Genomic DNA, 14046 nt, shown 5'->3' with positions numbered 1-14046 from the left:
CATATGCCGTAACGACGTTACACACCATTGTAGAGACTGCACGCATTCCCCACAGTTCTGCACAAGCTGCAGAGTTGATAGCGCTTACTAGAGCATGTGTGCTGGCGAAAGGAAAGCGAGTGAATGTGTACACTGACAGCCAATATGCCTTTGGTGTGGCTCACAGTTTTGGGAGATTATGCCGTGAACGTGGGTTCCTTACGTCCCATGGTGCAAAGATACAACATGGCCAGCTAGTTAATGAGCTCCTTGAGTCACTCACCTTGCCCCTACAAGTCGCCATTATAAAATGTAGTGCACACAGAAAGATTCAGGATGATGTTGGCCGCGGAAATGCATTTGCAGATGAGGTTGCGAAAGGAACTGCAAGGAACACAATGAATCGGATGTATGTCATGGGTCCCGCTAGATGGACTGCTGATGTAGGAATGTGTGAGGACACCATTGAAAGCGTAAAATCAATACAAGCCGAGGCCACTGAGAACGAGATGAATGAATGGAGAGAAAGCACAGGTAGATTGGATGCGAATGGTTGTTGGGTCGAACTATCGGAACACCAGAGATGGTTACTACCTAATGCATACGTACTTGCAGTGGTAACGATGGCTCACGGAATGGCACACATCAATTCGAGAGGAATATGTAAACTATTGGCCCCAGAATAGCAATATCCCAAAGTACGCAGAAAACGTGGTCAGAAAGTGTATGGTATGTTTGAAGTACAATCCCGGTAGGGGAACGCCAACTCCAGCTGGTCATTTTGCGCCTCCAACGTACCCGTTCGAGGTTTTGCAGCTAGATTTCATCCACATGGAGAGGTGCAACAACCTGAAATACGTTCTCGTTGTTGTTTGCGCCTTTTCAAGGTGGGTGGAAGCGTACCCCCTTAAGGACAACACCGCCTTATCGACTGCCAAAGCCCTTGTCAAAGAGTTCTTCCCTAGATTCGGTATGCCTAGAATTGTCTGGAGTGATAACGGAAGTGAATTCGTAGGATGCGTGATGAAGAGAGTGTGGGAGTGTCTAGGCATACACCAAAAATTCCACTCTGCGAATCACCCCCAATCGGCTGGATTAGTAGAATGCTACAATGGCACTCTGAAACTCAAACTAGCCAAAATCCAAGCCAGTACAGGTCTTAAATGGCCTGATGCTTTGCCTCTAGCACTTTTGTCAACCAGGACGACTGTCCACTCCAGGTTAGGACTTAGCCCCCATGAAATCGTGTTTGGCCGCCCAGCCAACGTCTGGGGCGTGCCAAGACCCAAGAAACTGAGCGAGATAGAGCACCCCGTACTGCTTGACTATTTGTGCGAATTGACAACTAAATTGCGTGTTTTACACCAACAGGTTCACAGTTCTTCTCCACCAGCCTCTGACGATCCAGGTCAGCTCATCGAACCCGGTTCGTGGGTTTTGTTGCGGAATTTTCAGCGCACCAACAACGGACAACCGAGGTGGACCGGACCGCACCTGGTACTACTTTCAACAAGATCTGCTGTTCGGGTTGAAGGCAAGAAGAACTGGGTACATGGGACCCACTGCAAACGGGTCCCTCTACCCCTTCCATACGACCAGTGGGTCAACAAAGGACTTGCTGACTCTGAGACAGAATCCGTACCTCGCTTCATCCCTTTCAGCGATGCCCGTTTGAAAGAAACTAGCACCGAAAAGAAGAGTGATCATATTTTGCAAGGACTTGTGTCACCATCTATGCAATTGGACACTACTGACCCTGAAACGCTGTTTGAAGATCACACCGTACCTGGGAAACGACGATACAACCTGCGGTCTAGACAAAAGAACTAATAAAAGCTTGATCTAATGTAATTTCCTCTTCTCCCCTAAGAACTATTTTTGAATTTTCAGCTCTCTCGTCCCAAGGGAACTAGCTCATTTTTGATTTTTCGAACCGCCATCCGGTTCTGCTGCTAGGGTCGCGGTTGAAGTCTGGGGAGTGCAGCTGGGAAGTTCTAGGTCCACGGTTCTGATTGGTCCACGGGAGTTACCCCGGACTGAGCAGAGCGCGCTCCCTGGGAGAATCAATCAACCACCGCGGGCAGCAACTAGAGGATGGAGTTTCCAAGGGTAGAGAGACCTGTCAGACTCACGAACTTCGAAAAACAGTTATGCACGATACTGTCCAGAAGAAGATTCCTGATATTATGTGTTTTATTGTTATGTAGCATACTTGTGTTTTTTATTGGTTATACCTTGTTCGTATTTAAAGTTACCTTTTCGAATGACACCCAGACACGACCTCCTCCCATTATTTCTCCACACTACTTTCACCCTTTACCTGAACACGAGTCTGCCCGAAGACTCGAATTTGTAAACAACTCTTTCATCCAGCTTCTACACCAACACCAGTCCATAATGAACACGTCAAACTGTTGGATATGCGGACTTATGCCACACACAACCGATAAGGGTATCCCATACTTCGTTTTGCCATTTAGCTACTATGGTTCTCTGTGGGCTTTCCAGACCATGTTCCTATTCGCCCTAGAACCATACCCGACCCGTTCCGCTGCGAGCGACTCCAGTAACAAGGCACTAATTGCAGGGATAAGGAACATGAGTAGGGATATCGACACCTATCTGACAATCCCCAAAGATGAACTGAGTCCCTACACCCGTTGGAACGTGACCAAACATGGGGTTTACCTGGTCAAGAGCCAGGCAGCACAGAAATCTCGCCCAGTTTGGATAGTTCCCCACCGAGGTCACTTATGCTTACAGGGTATTGGTAGGAACCCCACAGCACAGTTAGGAAAGAGCATTTGCACGGAAACATATGTATTTGCTTCCCGAACTTCCCCGATACTCTTGGCAGCTAAAGGCACGTATTTCGTTTGCCACGACCAAGCCTACACGTGGTTGCCCCCTGATTTCTCAGGTATATGTTTTATTTCATTTCTGCTGCCTCCTACCTACACGGCCCGAGCAGATTACCACCGGACAAGGACAGCTAGAGGTGTCGTGAGTAAAGACGACACCGCGGGTCAGGAATTCGCTCACTTCGCAAAGGGTTTTCTGCCATTTTGGGGGCCTATGGTGAACAGCAGGAATATTCGCCAGTTAGCGAGGATAGTTGAATCCGCCGTGACCACAACGGCCGGAGCACTTGGCAATTTGACAACAGAGCTTCAGTCGGATCGACTTATGACCCTTCAGAACCGAATTGCCTTAGACATTATACTCGCCGATCGTGGTGATGTGTGTAGAGTCATCCAATCCAGTTGCTGCATTTTCATCCCTGATAACGCACCAACAGTATACCAGGCCATCTCCAAACTACACGAAATATCTGGTTCCCTTCACATTGAGAAAGGGGATTGGTCCCTGCTGGGGTGGTTCTGGGAACTGATCACTGCCTGGGGATGGAAAACTTTGATTTTCATCGGGATGATCTTGGCACTTCTGTTCATGTTTTGCTTGTGTATACAGTGTGCTCCTGCACTATGTGGCCTCTGTGCTACCTCGTGTGTACGGAAGTCTGTGTCACAGGACGAGCTGAGTAGCAGAATGATGCTCCAGCAACATCTCCACGAATTTCTTCATACCGATTTGGACTCAGATTAGCATGAGTTATTGCCTTATATGAGGGCAAAAGGAGGGTCTGTGGTTCCCAAAATCCGGACCCTGTGGTTTTCCCGATATCGAGGTCCAATACCCGTGTCACGAAACCTCAACGTACCGAGACGATTTTGGTGTCTACGAACCGATAATGATTAGGACATCATTCCTATGTATTTGCGTTACAATCGAGGGTTGCCAACACCCCTAAATCACAGTTTCCGTCCCATCCCTTAAACTCCATTTTGTGAACGGCATCCATCTTGCATCTTGCCCTCATGATAAGTCAATTAAAGGTCGAGCTTGATCCAAATAGACACGTCCACCTTTCGTGACTTTCCCCTGACCTGTCCCAACTGACTCCACTGTCTTCGGCCAAACCTGTTTAGGCAGCTCCTCGCCCAGTGGCCGAATACGATAGCATCTACGCATAACATTCCACGAACCATTCACTACATACAGCCCATGTTTCCTTCAAACACGCACCTGTCCCCGTATCTTGTTTATGGCCCTTTTATGGCTGGGTTGTACCTTCCTTTATTGGTGGTTCATATATATCTGATGGGAGTTCCCGATCCAACTGGGTAATCTATCAGCAAACTGGACATCTAAAATATGGGCTTGCTTACATGACTTCGCTCTTTGTATTGTTGTAGAAATATGTGTGTTGCCATACCATAAACTCAAGAATTCTTGCTTGAAGCCATATATTTGATATATAAGGAGACGGCTGGTTCTGTAAAAACGAACAGTCTCCCAAGAACCTACTCTCTGTGTGGTGTACTTCTGGGACACGTGTTACTTGGTAGCTACCAATAAAACTTGATCTTTGACTGCGACTAGAAGACTACGTGTTTCTGTGGTCCGGAACAAGGGAACTCAGAGGTCTTCGGGTGTTATCCCCTGACACCAGCGGGTTCCTAAAAACCCGTTACCTCACGTAGATGGATTATACCTCTATTAAAACAGGGGGGATGGAGACAATGCCGTCCAGCTCTTTTGTATTTACAGATGTCGGATAACTATTATCGCATTGGAACGATGGTGGGTTTCCTAAAAAGCATACTGAGAGCAAGAAACATTTTAAATGTTAGGTGTCTGACAGAAAATATATGGGATGTGTTATTTTTATGTTGACGAACTAGAAATAGCGACAGTAAATGAACTGTTTTATGAACTTGTACCTATTTATGTTTACCATTGTATTTTCAGAAGTAAGATGAGATGTTTTTAATTGACTGCTTTTATGATTGTACATGCCTAAAATCGAATAAAGCGTGTTTTGATTTGATTTGACTTCAGAATTACTGCTGCTGTATTTGTTTATACTATTTTTGAAGATTTTTTTTGTTAAGTATTTAGACTGTCACAGAATGCCTCGATGGGAGTCAGGGAAGTTCTCATTTCATCTGGGGGCGACAAATTATTCAGGATATAAAAAAATAATTTTTATTATTTTCCTATTAAGAGGACTTTGCATGCGCGGTTTTGCCTTTATATTCTGCAAGCTCAATTTTCAATGTGATTTTTCTCTCTTTATCATCCCTTTCCCGCCAGTGTCGAAGCAATGCAGGTTTTCCTTCTTGTACCAGGGTACTGGTCTGGTGCGGTTTATAACTAGCCTGTCTGAGCCACAGAGAAGATTATTTTTCTTTGGAGAGAATGTTTTCAATTGATGGTAAGAGTGGCGGGGTGGAATTGTGAGAGTGCTGATAACACTGGCTCTGTGTTAATGTATTGCCATGTGTATGGTTTCATTTGCTGCTTGTGGATCAAGTTAGAAAAATCTACTGGAATACAAACGCTGATCAAATATGGATTGGACCATATGCAAGGAGGGATTATTATATTGGATTGATTCAAATTATACGCCCAGATCAGATCTAAGGGATTTTGTTTTATTGGGAGATGAGCATGTAATGTGTTGGTGTAAACTCAACATTATTCACTCAGCAAATTCATTATCTTTAGGGACCGAGTTGAAGTCATCAGTTCCAAAATTGAGAAAGGGAGCAGATCTACACCTTCAGTATGAGTAATTTGTTTCAGAGATGTGCGGATCCACTGGTGAATAATTGCTGCTATCTCACCTCCTTTCTCTGAGCTCGTTCTCTTTTGGTTATCTTAGGGTATGGCTTCTGGAGATCTGTAGTAGATTCCTCTGACAACCAGGTTTCAGTTAAGAACAGGATATCCGGCTTAGGAGATTCTAATAATTTTAGTATTTCCACCTTATCTTTGCCTAGGGAGGGTGGGTTTAGTTAAGCCGCTTTTAACGACTCCTCAATCTTAGGATGTAGAAGAGTCTTATTGTTTATTTGTCCGCAGTGAGGGCTGTTGAGTACCAGATTACTCTATATATGTGGCTGGCATACACGCCATTTACTTCTAAAGTTGAGACAAGCATGGGGGGATACTAAAATCTCTGTACCTGAAAGACAATAGATCTCATGCTGAATATGCAACATTTTGAGTATACTACCCGACTCCTGGTCCGAGCGGATGTGGCTAGGCATGCCTGGGAGCAGACAGGCTTGTCTTTGGCAAAATGCTTGCAACACACACACAAAATGTTTGCAACACACACACACACAAAAAAAATTGCTCTTTAAAAACTCTATTCAACTGTATACTCACAGATGTGACACAAACTCCAACTCTTCTTGTACAGCCTCACACCTCATTTATAAATGGATTAATGTAACACACCAGATATCTCTCAAACACATCAAAAATCTTCGGTTCCACACAATGCTGCACAAAGACATAGAATTACACAGTCATTCAGCTCTGCCGTGCACACACATTTCATTAAACACAATTCATACACAGATTGTGCCCCAGGCACAAAGACGTACACATTAGAAAGAAGCAAATGTTTTTATCAGACTGATCAGTTGCTTTCAGTCCTCGCCGGAGGGCTGTCCGAGCCAACTGTTCTGACCTGTGGCCCCCCTGATGTATGTTCAACCTCCGCCAGTGTGCCTTGGGAGAGACACTCCTAAATGAACGAAGGCAGGGGCAGCAGGAGGGGGACAGAGAGCCTTTGACCCCCAAGATACTCCAAGGGCCGATAACCCCTCACTAAATACCCCTTCAGAGAGGGATACTATGAGAGTTGGCACTACAAGAACTGCATTCACACTTCCTAGATTGCACGACGAGTGTGAGAGGCTCATGCATGCACACTACATCCAACGCCTAACTTACCCCGCTGTGGGTCGTACGACTGTGTGAGCATTTAGTGCTGCCCCCTGCATCTGACTCCAAGTCATATGCACTTCACACCTGTATGAGCTCATGTGCTGCACCATGCAGTGCTACCACTGCTGCAAACAAGGACTGCAGGACACCTGGTGCTGCCTCCTGCATTGCTGCTCAACTCTCTGCACCCACTGGTTTTTGTTTTTTAGTTTTATATCGTGCCAACTAGGCCCTCCCCCTCTGCCTTCATCTGCCTTGGGCCCCACCTCCCCCCCATCTCTGCCTCGGGCCCTCCTCATCGCTCTGCCCTGCCCCCCTTCCAAATACTCCGCCCGGGGCCCTATCCCCTCTGCCCGGGACTCTCCCCCCTACTCTGCACTGGGGCCTCCCCCCGTTTTCCTAGGCCTTCCTCCCTCCTCTGCCAATGGCACTCCTCCCCCCTCTGCCCCGGCTCCTCCTCCCTGGGCCCCTCCCCCCTCTGCCCCCGGGCCTCTCCCACCTCTGCCCCGTGCCCTCCTCCCCCCTCTGCCCCGGCCCCTCCTACCCCCTTCTGCCCAGGCCACTCCTCCCCCTCTGCCTGGACCCCTCCTCCCCCCTCTGCCCAAGGCCCTCCTCCCTCCTCTGCCCAGGGCCCTCTTCTGCCCTGGCCCCTCCCCCTCTTCTGTCCCGGCCCCTCATTCCCCTCTTCTACCCGGCCCCTCCACCCCCCTCTTCTGCCCTGGCCCCTCTTCTTCCCTCTGCACTGGCCCCCTCCCCCCTCTTCTGCCCTGTCCCCTCTCCCCCTCCTCTGCGCCAGCCCCATTTCTGTTCAGCCCATACACCCCTCTCTGCTCTGGCCCCCCTCCCCCTTCTCTGCCCCAGCCCCTCTCCCCTGCCCCCGCCTCTGCCCCAGTGCCCCCTCCCCCCTCCTGCCCCTCACCTCCCTCCCACTCCTTCTTCCTCTGCTCCAGCCCCTCCTCCCACCTCTGCCCTGGGCCCCTCCTCCTTCCTCCCCCCTCATTTGCCCCTCCTCCCAACCCTCCCCCTCCTCTGCCCTCTTCCTCCCCTCATCTATCCCCCTTGCCCCCTTTTCCCCCCTCATCTGCCCCCTCCTCTGTTCCCCCTCCCTTGGGCCCTCCTCTCCTCACCTTCCTCTGCCCCTCCCCCATCTGCCCCCTCCTCCTCCCTCCACATCTGCCCCTTCCCCCTCTACCCCCTCTCTGCCCTCTCCTCCCCATCTCTGTTCCCCCCCTCTGCCCCCTCCTCCCTTCTCCCCCCTCCTTGCCCCCTCCTCTCTCTCCTCCTCCTCTGCCCCTTTCCCCTCTGCCGCCTCCTCCTCCCTCTTCCCCCACCTCTGCTCCAGCCCACCTTAGTCTCACCTTCTCCCCTTCCCCTCTCCTTTGCCCCGGCCCCTCCCCCATTCTGCCCCAGCCCCTCGTCTGCCCCGGCTCCTCCCCCCTCTTCTGCCCCGATCATGCCTCCCTCCTCTTTCCCCCACCTCTGCCCAGGTCCACCCAAGTCTCATCCTCTCTCCTCTGCCCTGGGCCCTCCTCCCCCCTCCCCCATCCTCTGCCTCGGGCCCTGCTCCCCCTCTTCTGCTCCAGCCCCTCCTTCCCCTCTGTCCTGGGCCCTTATCCCCCCTCTTCTGCCCTGGCCCCTCCTCCCCAGGCCCTCCTCCCCCCCCAGCCCTGGACCCTCCTCCTTCCTCTGCTATAGCCCCTCCTCTTCCCTCTGCACTGGCCCCCTCCTCCCCCTATTCTGCCCTGGCTCCTCTCCCCCTCCTTTGCACCAGCCCCTCCTCTGTTCAACCCATCCTCCCCTCTCTGCTCTGGCCCCCCTCTGCCCTTCTCTGCCCCAGCCCCCCTCCCCTGGCCCCGCCTCTGCCCCAGTGCCCCCTCCCCCCTCCTGCCCCTCGCCTCCCTCCCACGCCTTCCTCCTCTGCTCCAGCCCCTCCTCCCTCCTCTGCTCTGGGCTCTCCTCCCACCTCTGCCCTGGCCCCTCCTCTTCCCTCTGCACTGGCCCCCTCCTCCCCCTCTTCTGCCCTGGCCCCTCCCCCTCCTTTGCACAGGCCTCTCCTCCTCCTCTGCACCAGCCCCTCCTCTGTTCAGCCCATCCTCCCCTCTCTGCTCTGGCCCCCCTCCCCACTTCTCTGCCCCAGACCCCTCCCCTGCCCCCGCCTCTGCCCCAGTGCCCCCTCCCCCCTCCTGCCCCTCACCTCCCTCCCACTCCTTCTTCCTCTGCTCCAGCCCATCCTCCCTCCTCTGCTCTGGGCTCTCCTCCCACCTCTGCCCTGGGCCCCTCCTCCTTCCTCCCCCCTCCTTTGCCCCTCCTCCCAATCCTCCCCCTCCTCTTCCCTCTTCCTCCCCTCATTTACCCCATTCTCCCCCCCTCATCTGCCCCCTCCTCTGTTCCCCCTCCCTCGGGCCCTCCTCTCCTCACCTTCCTCTGCCCCTCCCCCCTCTGCCCCCTCCTCCTCCCTCTGCCCCTCCTCCCTCCACATCTGCCCCTCCCCCCTCTAACCTTCTCTGCCCCCTCCTCCCCCTCCTCTGTTTCCCCTCCCCCTCTGGCCCCCTCCTCTCTCTCCTCCTCCTCTGCCACTCCCCCCTCTGCACCCTCCTCCTCCCTCTGCCCCCCTCCTTCCCCCTCTACCCCCCTCCTCCCTCCACCTCTGCCCCTCCCCCCTCTGTCCCCCTTCTCCCCCCTATTGGCTCCCCTACTCCCCCCTCTACTCCCCTCCTCCCTTCACCTCTGCAATCCCCCCTCTGCCCCCTCCTCATTTCCCCCTCCCCCTCTATCCCCATTCCCCTTCCTCGCCCCCTTCTCGCCCCCTCCTCTCTCTCCTCCTCCTCTGCCCCTCCCACCTCTGCCCCCCTCCTCTGTTCCCCCCTCCCTCGGCCCTCCTCTCCTCACCTTCCTCTGCTGTAAGAAACTGCACAGTTTCACTTCCGGGTCAGCACTTGCTGCTTCTCCCTGGCCTGCGAGTGTAGTAGTCACTCCAAGCTTGTTGAGATGTTTCAAGAGTATTTATTGTAGATCAAGAGAACATCAGTAATACAGCCCGACCAGGAGCAGCCAGCAAGGCGCTCAGACCTTCTCCAACTGTGGTTTTCATACAACAACATTCCATGTTACATCATCCTTACATAGTTCCGCTGGTGGAGAGATGGATGATACAACCTACAACATAGCTAAAATATAATCCATGTGACATCATCCTTACAGGGTTCCACTGCTGGAGAGATGGATGATACAATCTACAACATAGCTAAAATATAATCCATTTTACATCATCCTTACAGAGTTCCGCCAGTGGAGAGATGGATGATACAAACTACAACATAGCTAAAATATAATCCATGGGACGTCATCCTTACAGGGTTCCACTGGTGGAGAGATGGACGATACAAACTACAACATAGCTAAAATATAATCCATGTTACATCATCCTTACAGGGTTCCGCTGGTGGAGAGATGAATGATACAATCTATAACATAGCTAAAATGTAATCCATGTGACATCATCCTTACAGGGGTCCACTGGTGGAGAGATGGATGATACAAACTATAACATAGCTAAAATATAATCCATGGGACGTCATCCTTACAGGGTTCCGCTGGTGGAGAGATGGATGATTCAATCTACAACATAGCTAAAATGTAATCCATTTTACATCATCCTTACAGGGTTCCGCCAGTGGGGAGATGGATTATACACCTACAACATAGCTAAAATATAATCCATGTGACATCATCCTTACAGGGTTCCGCTGGTGGAGAGATGGATGATACAACCTACAACATAGCTAAAATATAATCCATGTTCATCATCCTTACAGGGTTCCACTGGTGGAGAGATGGACGATACAAACTACAACATAGCTAAAATATAATCCATGTGACATCATCCTTACAGGGTTCCGCTGCTGGAGAGATGGATGATACAACCTACAACATAACTAAAATATAATCCATGTTACATCATCCTTACTGGGTCCCACTAGAGAAGAGATGGATGATACAAACTACAACATAGCTAAAATATAATCCATGTGACATCATCCTTACAGGGTTCCACTGGTGGAGAGATGGACGATACAAACTACAACATAGCTAAAATATAATCCATGTTCATCATCCTTACAGGGTTCCACTGCTGGAGAGATGGATGATACAACCTACAACATAACTAAAATATAATCCATGTTACATCATCCTTACTGGGTTCCACTAGAGAAGAGATGGATGATACAAACTACAACATAGCTAAAATATAATCCATGTGACATCATCCTTACAGGGTTCCACTGCTGGAGAGATGGATGATACAAACTACAACATAGCTAAAATATAATCCATGGGACGTCATCCTTACAGGGTTCCACTGGTGGAGAGATGGACGATACAAACTACAACATAGCTAAAATATAATCCATGTTACATCATCCTTACAGGGTTCCGCTGGTGGAGAGATGAATGATACAATCTATAACATAGCTAAAATGTAATCCATGTGACATCATCCTTACAGGGGTCCACTGGTGGAGAGATGGATGATACAAACTATAACATAGCTAAAATATAATCCATGGGACGTCATCCTTACAGGGTTCCGCTGGTGGAGAGATGGATGATTCAATCTACAACATAGCTAAAATGTAATCCATTTTACATCATCCTTACAGGGTTCCGCCAGTGGGGAGATGGATTATACACCTACAACATAGCTAAAATATAATCCATGTGACGTCATCCTTACAGGGTTCCGCTGGTGGAGAGATGGATGATACAACCTACAACATAGCTAAAATATAATCCATGTTCATCATCCTTACAGGGTTCCACTGGTGGAGAGATGGACGATACAAACTACAACATAGCTAAAATATAATCCATGTGACATCATCCTTACAGGGTTCCGCTGCTGGAGAGATGGATGATACAACCTACAACATAACTAAAATATAATCCATGTTACATCATCCTTACTGGGTCCCACTAGAGAAGAGATGGATGATACAAACTACAACATAGCTAAAATATAATCCATGTGACATCATCCTTACAGGGTTCCACTGGTGGAGAGATGGACGATACAAACTACAACATAGCTAAAATATAATCCATGTTCATCATCCTTACAGGGTTCCACTGCTGGAGAGATGGATGATACAACCTACAACATAACTAAAATATAATCCATGTTACATCATCCTTACTGGGTTCCACTAGAGAAGAGATGGATGATACAAACTACAACATAGCTAAAATATAATCCATGTGACATCATCCTTACAGGGTTCCACTGGTGGAGAGATGGATGATACAAACTACAACATAGCTAAAATAAACTCCGTGTGACATCATCCTTACAGGGTTCCACTGCTGGAGAGATGGATGATACAAACTATAACATAGTAAAATATAATCCATGTGACATCATCCTTACAGGGTTCCACTGCTGGAGAGATGGATGATACAAACTATAACATAGCTAAAATATAATCCATGTGACATCATCCTTACAGGGTTCCACTGCTGGAGAGATGGATGATACAATCTACAACATAGCTAACATATAATCCATGGATACAAACTACAACATAGCTAAAATATAACAGAGAGTAATAAAGACAGAGTCAGCACATGAAGAATTTCACTTCCGGGTCAGCTGCGACAGATGAGCTCTCCTCAGGTCTGTGAGTGTGATAGTGTGGGGTAATTTGTGGCAGAGTCAGCACCAGCAGTGAGTCCTGTCCAGTCCCAGCCTCCTGCAGGGGGAGGGGCCCCTGAGGGTCTATGCCTCATGCATGGGGAGGGGGCCCTGAGGGTCTGTGCCTCCTGCAGGGGGAGGGGCACCTGAGGGTCTGTGCATCCTGCAGGGGGGAGAGGGGGAGAGGGGGCCCTGAGAGTCTGTGCCTCCTGCAGGGGGGAGAGGGGCCCAAGGGTCTGTGCCTCCTGCAAGGGGAGGGGCCCCTGTGGGTCTGTGCCTCCTGCAAGGGGGAGAGGGGCCCGATGGTCTGTGCCTCCTTCAGGTGGAGGGGCCCCTGGGGGTCTGTGCCTCCTACAGGGAAGAGGAGCCTCTGAGGGTTTGTGCCTCCTGCAGGGAGAGGGGCCCCTGAGGCTCTGTGCCTCCTGCAAGGGGAGGTGCCCCTGGGGGTCTGTGCCTCCTGCAGGGGGAGGGGCCCCTGAGGGTGGGTCTGTGCCTCCTGCAGGGTGGAGGGGCCCCTGAGGGTCTGTGCCTCCTGCAGGGGGAGGGGCCCCTGAGGGTCTGTACCTCCTGCAGGGGGGAGAGGGGCCCCGGAGGGTCTGTGCCTCTGTCTGTGCCTCCTGCAGGGGAAGGTGCCCCAGGGGATCTGTGCCTCCTGCATGGGGAGGGGCCCATGAGGGTGGGTCTGTGCCTCCTGCAGGGTGGAGGGGCCCCTGAGGGTCTGTGCCTCCTGCAGGGGGGAGAAGGGCCCCTGAGGGTCTGTGCCTCCAGCAGGGGGAGGGGGCACTGAGGATCTGTGCCTCCTGCAGGGGACACAGGGGCCCCTGAGGGTCTGTGCCTCCTGCATGGAGAGGGGCCCCTGAGAGTCTGTGCCTCCTACAGGGTGGAGGGGCCCCTGAGGGTCTGTGCTTCCTGCAAGGGGGAGAGGGGCCCCTTGAGGGTCTGTTCCTCCTGCAAGGGGGAGGGACCCCTGAGGGTCTGTGCATCCTGCAGCAGACAGGGGCCCTGAGGGTCTGTGCCTCCTGCAGCGGAGAGGGGCTCCTGAGGGTCTGTGCCTCCTGCAGGGGGAGGGGCCCTGAAAGTCTGTGCCTCCTGTAGGGTGAGGGGCCCCTGAGGGTCTGTGCCTCCTGCAGGGGAGAGGGGTCACTGAGGGTCTGTGCCTCCTGCAGGGGGGAGAGGGGCCCCTGAGGGTCTGTGCCTCCTGCAGGAGGATGGGCCACTGAGGGTCCTTGCACTTATCCTCATTTTCAGACCCTCACATACCTCAGACCCCAGGGGGAGGAGAGGGTCTGTAAATGTCTGCTCAGGGAGGAGACTTTCAGCCCCTCCTGCTGAGTTTAAAGAAAAGACTGATTAATCCTTGAGCAAATCTATGAGTGCTGGCCCCTGACCTCATGCCTTTGACCCCTAACCTCATGCCTTTGACCCATGACCTCATGTCTTTGACCCCACTCTCTGTTGAACTGTGCTTAAAATAACCTGGTGACGGATTGATTTCTGTGTCCCTGTTAGAACTTGCTTAGCCCTCCCCGCTCCTTGCGGTTGAGCCGATTCCGAGAAGCTGCTTGTGTACTTCT

The 14046-nt window shown here is 51.2% G+C and overlaps 1 protein-coding gene across 1 annotated transcript in view; it reads right to left on the bottom strand.

The window, feature by feature from the left end:
• Nucleotides 1–9719, bottom strand: part of LOC144759870 (uncharacterized) — a 47567-nt gene extending 37848 nt beyond the window's left edge. Inside the window, exon 1 of the mRNA XM_078646505.1 lies at nt 9673–9719. The gene's annotated coding sequence lies outside the window, so the exon portion shown is untranslated. The remainder of the gene's footprint in view (nt 1–9672) is intronic.
• Between the last annotated feature and the right edge of the window lie 4327 nt (nt 9720–14046).

Source organism: Lissotriton helveticus, chromosome 1_1, assembly GCF_964261635.1.
Source record: "Lissotriton helveticus chromosome 1_1, aLisHel1.1, whole genome shotgun sequence".
NCBI lineage: Eukaryota > Metazoa > Chordata > Amphibia > Caudata > Salamandridae > Lissotriton > Lissotriton helveticus.
Note: the sequence above shows the minus strand (reverse complement) of the source record. Positions and strands in the feature narration are given on the sequence as shown.